Source organism: Vulpes vulpes, chromosome 8, assembly GCF_048418805.1.
Source record: "Vulpes vulpes isolate BD-2025 chromosome 8, VulVul3, whole genome shotgun sequence".
Lineage (NCBI taxonomy): Eukaryota > Metazoa > Chordata > Mammalia > Carnivora > Canidae > Vulpes > Vulpes vulpes.
The window spans coordinates 23747916-23756578 of record NC_132787.1 but is presented as its reverse complement, the minus strand read 5'-3'; the positions used below and the strand labels follow the sequence as shown (position 1 = coordinate 23756578).

The window sequence follows — 8663 nt, the reverse complement described above, 5'->3', positions numbered from 1 at the left end:
CTTCAATTTTCTCATTTGTAAAATGTGAATAGTAAACTACCACTTTGTAAAATTTCTGTTAGGGTTGATTGAGATAAGACTACAGAAAATTTAGTATAATGCTAGATACTATAATAAGCACTCAATAAATCTTTTTTTTTGTATTATTGTTATCTTTACTAACAGAATAGTTGGTACTCAAGGAATATTCATTAAACACAGATTTACTTATCTATTTATATATTTTTTTTAAACACAAATTTAAAATGACAGCACAGATAGAAGTTATGCCCAAGATGAAAATTAATAACAATGTATAGAAGTTTTAACTCAACACATTTGAGAGACATGGGTACTTACAGAAACCACCTTCACTATTACAAAACATGATTTTCAGGCACATTTCATATGCAAGATGAACTGTAGAATAAACAATTTCCCAGGTGTTACCAGTTATGTACCCCACATTTAATTTTGCATAAGTTCTAAAGAGTTTTGATGCTGGTTTGGTTTGTTCTTATCAATTACAAAGAATTTTCCTAAACTCTGCATTTAGGAATAGATTCAGGTATTCTGAACTAGAAATTATGCAGAAGAAAACAGGAGTGTGGTAGGATTAGGAGGTTATAGTTAAATCCAAACAGGCTAGGACTAGTTTTTCATAATTTTTCCTTTTGTATTTTTATTAATGAGGGACAAATGTTTTTGAGTTAAATTATGTAGTTCATCACTGGAAGAAACAATGCAAAATTAGTCTTTAGATAATTGTCTTTTGTATTTAAAGGAAAAAAAGTAAGAAAGCAGTTGGTTACATTTTTATTCAACTTTCTTATTAGTGTGAAAATTTCAGCTTGTCAGACAATGTTATATAAAGCAGCAAAGCCTGTATAATTTTCTATTTTTTAAAAATTTGCAAACTCAAAAATGATCATGGGGAAAACAGTGGCCTAACCTCTCAATGCGGATTTAATAATAGTGTACTCTACTCAGGTCTCTTATTGGTAAGATTCCATTGCTTAAAAACAACAGTGTGGTTCAGGACACCTACTGGAATACTAAAGATTTGATTAGTTACAATTAAATAATACTGGTTCAAGCATTTTCTTTCTTTTAGTTTTTGGATTTTTTCATTATGTTTAACATCAACATCAGTGAATCTGCCATGGTACAAGCAATCTATTAAAAAACAGGAAACAAGCTATCTGTATGGGATTACAAGGGAATTCACATGGTATATCAAACTCTCTATCAAGTTCATAATTCTATTTTGCCAAAAATTTATGTTAAATATGTGTCAAACTTTAGGGAAAATTATCAATCCTTTATTTTGGTTACATGTAAACCATCCCAAACTTAATTTTTAACTGATTATCTCATTTCAAACATTGTCTTCTAACTATAAATGATTGTATGTCTCTAGTCATCTAAAAAGATTATTGAGTCCTTGTCAGGTGCAAGATAGTCCTGAGCCTTTACGTGGCTCACATTTCTAGTGAAGGAGGTCAGGTGAAGTAAAATAGCAGCAATCCAACATAGTTAACCTTTTGTGAGTTCATAGTACGAATAGCTCACCTTTAGATAGTTGGGCAAAGAGCTGTTTTATAAAGGAGGTGAGAGGTACAGAACAATAAATTGTTAGAAATAGAAGGGCATATATTTATCAATTTTTATTTCACAGATGAGGAGATTGAGGCCAGGAAGAATAAAGTCTTGTCTGAAGTCATATTATAAAAGTATGACAGCACTGAGATTAGAATTCAGTGTCCATAACTCCTTGTCTAATAGGCTTTTTAGAAATAGCAGCTTTATGGAGGCATTCACATACATAGATTTACACTCTTAAAGTGTACAGTTTTTAAAAAAAATTATAACAAACAGAATTACGCAACTGTTATCTAATTTAAAACACTTTTCTTGCTCCAGAAAGACTATAAGCCCTCACTTTCCATTTTTCCCACCTTGCAGACTCTGGCAGTGACTAATTTTTTTTCTTTCTCTGTGCATTTGCCTATTCTGTACATTTCATATAAATAGAGCCATAAATATATGGCCTTTTGCTTCTGACTTGTTTTACTTATCATAATGTTTTATTTTTTAAAAGGTTTTATTTATTTATTCATTTTATATATATATATATATATATATATATATATATATATATATATATATATGTATATAGAGAGAGGCAGAGACACAGGCAGAGGGAAAAGCAGGCTTCATGCCAGGAGTCTGACGCGGGACTCGATGGATTGCGCCCTGGGTCAAAGGCAGGCGCCAAACTGCTGAGCCACCCAGGGATCCCCTTATCATTATGTTTTAGAGTCTCATCCATGTTGTGTCATGAATTGGTAATTTAATTTTTTATTGTTGAATAATATTCCAGTATACAGAAGCACCACATTTTGTTTATCCATTCATTAGTTGATGGACGTTTAAGCTGTTTCTGTGTTTTGTATACTGTGAATAATGCTGCTATAGATATTTATGTACAAGTTTGTATAGACATATATTTTCAATTCTCTTGGGTATATACTTGAAGTGGAATTGCTAGGTTATATGATAACTCTAAGTTGTCTGTTCAAGGACTGACAGACTGTTTTCCAAATCAGCCGCACCACTCTGTGTTCCTACCAGCAGTGTGTAAGGGTGTCAGTTTCTCCTCATATTCATCAACATGTTTTAATTTTAGCCATCCTAGTGGGTGTGAAGTGCTATCTTATTGTGGCTTTGTTTTTCATTTCCTTAATGAATAATGAGGTTGAGCATCTTTTTATGTGCTTTATACCCACTTCTATATCTTATTTGGAAAAATGATTATTCAATTCTCCCTCCATTTTTAAATTGTTTTTATTTTTTATTATAGTTTTTAGTTAAGAATTGAGTTTAGGGGTCTTTATATATTGTGGATACAAGTCCTTTTCACAGAAATATGATTTGCAAACATTTTATCCCATTCTGTGTATTGTCTTTTCACTTTCTTGTTGGTGTTCTATGAAGAAGATAGATTTTTAATTTTGACCAGGTCCAACTAATTTATTTTTTCTTTACTTTGGTGTTAATATCTAAGAAACTGTTGCCTAATTCATGTCAGAAATTTTTTTTACAATCTTTTAAATTAAAAGGTCGGAAAGATTTATTATGCTTTCTTCAATAATTTTATAGTTTTAAGTGTTACTTTTAGGTCTGTAATCTATTTGTAGTTAATTTTTGCGTGTGGTGTGAGATAGGGACCAACTTCATTGTTTTGGATGTAGATTCCACTTGTCTCAGTACCATTTGTTGAAAAGAATGTTGTTTCCCCATTGAATTGTCTTGGCACCCTTGTCAAAAATCAATTGATTATAAATATGAAGGTTGATTTCTAGATTCTCAATTCTCTACTATTGAGCTATATATCTATCCTTGTTGTCAGTATCACACCATCTTGATTACTGTGGCTTTATATTGAGTTTTGCAAAGTGCAGAGTCTTCCATTTTCATTGTTCTCTGTCAAGATGTTTTTGACTATTTGAGGAGTATTGCTATCTTAATCAATACTAAGTCTTCAAACCCACAAACATGGTATATTTATTAGGTCAAATAGTTGTGTGAGTTTTCTTTAGGATTATTTATATACAAGATCATGTCATCTGCAAATAGAGGTAATTTTACTTCTTTTCCAATCTGGATACACTGTATTTCTTTTTATTGTCTAATTTCCCTTTCTAGAACTACAATACAATGCTAAGTAGAAATATCAAGAGGTCACAGCACTACCTATTTCTGATATTAAGGGGAAAACCATCATTCACCATTAAATCTGATGTTGATTATAGGTTTTTCATAGATGGTCTTTGTCAGGCAGAGCTTTCTCCTATTCCTATTTTGTTGAGTATTTTTATCATGAAAGGTTGTTGGATTTTGTCATGCTTTTTCTGTATATTTTGGCATGATCTTATGTTTCCCCCCCTTTATTCTCTTAAGAAGATAAATTATATACTTTATTATTTTATGTTAATTGAACCTTGAATTCTTTGGATAAGTCTCAGTTGGTCATGGTGTATAATCCTTTTTAAATGTTTCTGGGTTTTGTTTGATAGCATTTTGCAGAGGATTTTTGTATGTGTATTCATTCATAAGAGATATTGGTCTATAGTTTTTTTTGTGACATGCATTTGTGGTTTTAGTATCAGGGTAACACTGCCTTCATAGAATAAATTGGAGAGTATTCCCACATTTATATATTTCAGAAGAGTTTCTGAAGAATTGGTATTAATTTTTCTTTAAACATTTGATAATATTTGCCAGTGAAGCCATCTGTGTGCTCTACTTTGAAGGAAGTTTTTGGTTATGTGTTTATTATCTTAACTTCTTATAGGTCTATCCAGATTTTCTGTTTCTATTTGAGTCAGTTTCAGCAGTTTGTCTCTTCATAGAAATTTGGCCATTTCATCTAGGGTATCTAATTTATTTACACTCAATTGTTCATAGTATTCTCTTATAATCATTTTAATTTCTGTCAGGATTAGTGATGCATCTCCCCTCCCCCCCACACCAATTTTAGTAATTTTAATCTTCTCTCTTTTTATCTTGGCCGTTTTTTTTTTCAAAATAGTTTTTATTATTATAAAAATGTAAAAATCCAGCAAAACCAGAAATACCGGATATATATTCCTGGGCTTTCACATTTGTTGATTTTTATTCGCAATCTCTTTTTCAGCACAATTTACAACCTCAACCCCATTTGCAGTCTGATTATACAAGTGCTAAGTGGCAGAAAGGTCTAGAATAAATAGATCAAAAAAAGAGGCCACGCTGTGAAACTAAGTTGCATGCAACAGGTCTATGAGGGTGGGGGAAAGTGTCTGAGAAATAAAACAGAGTAAGACAAAGCAACTGGAAGGTTTTAGCTAAAGTTCTTTCAATCATTTTTGTCTTTTGCTCCATGCCATGTATAAGGATGAGCGTGAACTCAATGTAATTGAAATTCCCCTTCTTGTCGATAGGTGCTTCCCTGTACAGCTCATCCACCTCCTCATCCATAAACCGGTCTCCCATGGTTGTCAGCAGCTCTCTCAGGTACTCTTCCTGGATGGTGCCAGTTGCTTCTTCATCAAAGCAAGCAAACGCATTTCTGATGACATCTTCCAGATCTGTGCCATTTAACTTCTCACCAAACATCGTGAGGAACATGGTGAAATTAAAGGGCTCTGGAGCCTCATTCATCATGGCCTCAAGGTATGCATCGGTTGGATTCTTCCCTAGAGAAGCAAGCATATCGTGCAAATCTTCCTTGTCAATGAAATCATCTCTGTTCTTGATCAATCATCTTGCAGGCCTCTTTGAACTCCTGAATCTGTGACTGGTCAGACATAGCAAATATATTGGATGTTGCACGCTGGGGGCGCTTCTTGGTGGTCTTGGTCTTTGCCTTTTTGCTCGACATGATGGCTGTTTAACTCGATGCACGACACCAGAGCCCCGCTGCCCGCGCGGGACACGAGGGGCCTATCTTGGACAGTTTAATTAAAGGTTTGTGAATGCATTTATTTCCTCAAAGAACCAACACTTGGTTTTGTTGTTTTTTTTTCCTATTATTTTTGTATTTTCTATTTCCACTAGATTTTATTATTTCCTTTCTTCTACTTGCTTTGGATTTAGTTTGTCGTTTTGTTTTGTTTTAGATTTTTAAGGTGGATGGTTAAAGCATTTATTTGTATTCTCTTTTATTTTTTAAAGATTTTATTTATTTATTTGAGAAAGAGAGTGAGAAAGCATGGCAGGGAGGGGCAGAGGTGCAAGCAGACTCCCCACAGAGCGTGGAACCTGATGCAGAGCTCAATCTCAGGACCCTGAGATCATGACCTGAGCCAAAGTCAGATGCTTTAACAATTGAGCCACCCAGGTACCCCAGTATCCTTTTATTTTTTATTATTTATTTATTTATTTATTTATTTATTTATTTATTTATTTTATTTATGATAGTCACAGAGAGAGAGAGAGAGAGAGAGAGGCAGAGACACAGGCAGATGGAGAAGCAGGCTCCATGCACCAGGAGCCCGACGTGGGATTCGATCCCGGGTCTCCAGGATCGCGCCCTGGGCCAAAGGCAGGCGCCAAACCACTGCGCCACCCAGGGATCCCCCTTTTATTTTTTAATATAGGGGCTTATAGCTATAAATTTCCCTTTCGGTACTGTTTTAGCTGCATCCCCTAAGTGTTTATATGTTGTCTTTTTGGCACATGTACCTACCTTATTGTATTTTCTAATTTTCCTTGTGATTTCTTTTTTCATCCATAGTTTTATTTATAAATGTATTAATTTTACATGTTTATGAATTCCTAAAATTTCCTTCTTACTGATTTCTAATTTAATTCCATGTGGCTAGTATATATTTTGTATACTTCCAATCTTTTAAATTTGCTGATATTTCTTTTATGGCCTATGGTGGTCAATTTTGGAAACTGTTCCAAAGGCACTTGAGAAATGTGTGTAACTTACTAACAACAAATGAAGTGTTTATGGATGCTTCTTTAGGTCCAGTTGGTTGATAGTGTTTTCAAGTTATCTATTTCCTTGTTGATCATCTGACTGATATTGCATGATGGGTATTGAATTCTCTTTTATTGTCAAATTGTCCATTTTTTACTTTGGTTTTGTCAGTTTTGCTTCATGTGGTTTTGGGGTGCTGTTATGCCTATGAGTACTTTATCTTCTTGAATGACAGACCACTTTATTATTAAAAAACGTCCTTCTTTGTTTCTAGTACAACTTTTGCCTTAAAATTGATTTTTTTATATTAGTATACCACTCCAGCTATCTTTGGTTATTACTTTTATGATACAACTTTTTGCACCTTTTGCTTTGCATGTCTCTTGCAGATAGTTGTAGTTGGACTTTTTAAAATTCATTCTGCCCCACTCTGGAAAAGCAGTATAGAGGTTACTCAAATGGTTAAAAATAAAACTACCCTATAATTCAGCAATTGCACTACTAGATAGTTACCCAAAGGATAAAAAATACTGATTCAAAGGAAAACATGCACCTTGATGTTTATAGCAACATTACCAACAATAGCCAAATTATGGAAAGAAGCCAAATGTCCGTCAACTGATTAATGGATTTAAAAAGAAGTGATATACACATACAATGGAATATTAGCCAAAAAAAAGAATGAAATCTTGCCATTTAAAATGACATGGATGGAACTAGAGTGTATTATGCTAACCAAAATAAGTGAATCAGAAAAAGACAAATCCCACATGATTTCACCCATATGTGGAATTTAAGAAATAAAACAGATGAACGTAGGGGGAAGAAAAGAGAGAGACAAACCATGAAACAGACTTTTACCTATAGGGAACAAACTGAAAATTACTGGAGGGAAGGTGGGCAGGGAGATGGGTATTAAGTGGGTGATGTAAAACTTATCAGGAGTGCACTTGTGATGAGCAGTGGGTGTTATATATAAGTGATGAATCACGAGGTCCTATACCTGAAACTAATATTACACTGTGTCTTAACTGACTGGAATTTAAGTAAAAACTTGGAAAAAAAATAAATACAGTGACATAGCCACAAATGAATACAAGTAAAACTAGGGAAATCTGAAGACCAATGGATCACACCAATATCAAATTCCTGATTGCAATGTGCTCTATAATTTTGTAAGATATTACCATTAAGGGAAACTGGATAAAGTGCATTCAGGATCTTGCTGTGTAATTTCTTAAAGATGCATGTGAATTTACAGTTATATCAACAATTAAAATTAAAATAATAATATAAATAGGCTCCTGGGTGGCTCAGTTGATTAAGCATCTGGCTTCAGCTCATCATGATCTCTGTGTCCTGGGATTGAGTCCCACATTGGATCTCTGTGCTTAGCAAGGAGTCTGCTTCTCCCTCTGCCTCTCCCCCCTGCTCATGCGTGTTCTGTCTCTCTCACTCTTTGAAATAAATACAGTCTTTAAAAAATAATAAAAATAAATTTAAACTTATGATGTTCCCATAAGTATACCTAAGACCATTATCTTTTATTACAAATTCAAAGAATAAATAAATTCATAAAGATCAAGATTTGCAACAACTGTCAACCACAAGATACTGCTTTTGCTTTTCAAGTTAATGTTTTCTAATATTGAGTAGCACCTTTGTCCCATGGAGATAGTGTATGTGTGAGCCTTGCCTATAGAAAAAAAAAAAAAGAAATGAAAAATGCTTAGGAAAGTCATCCAAATAAAGTTATCTGCCTTCTGAGAATTTCAGAGATAAACGAGAACCTTAATTCACTAAATGAGAAAGTACAGTCTGTATATATGAATAAACAAGCCATCATTGTCAATAACATTAATAAAGTATACACTGACTCTGCACCAATTTTAATGCAAAAGTTGATAACCAGGGCAGCCCAGGTGGCTTAGCGGTTTAGTGCTGCCTTCAGCCCAGGTCCTGATCCTGGAAACCCAGGATCGAGTCCCATGTCGGGCTTCCCGCATGGAGCCTGCTTCTTCCTCTGCCTGTGTCTCTGCCTCTCTCTCTCTCTCTGTCTCTCATGAATAAATAAATAGAATCTTTTCTTTAAAAAAAAGCTGATAACCAAACAGAGTATTTCAAACCTCGATATTTGCCAACTCATAATAATCTTTGGAGCCTGTGAAAAATACAGAATTCTAGTCAAGACTCAAAATTTCTGAATTGGAAT

General features: G+C 33.9%; 1 pseudogene; it reads right to left on the bottom strand.

The window, feature by feature from the left end:
- Positions 1-4755: 4755 nt before the first annotated feature.
- Positions 4756-5416, bottom strand: LOC112917463 (myosin regulatory light chain 12B pseudogene; annotated as a pseudogene).
- Between the last annotated feature and the right edge of the window lie 3247 nt (positions 5417-8663).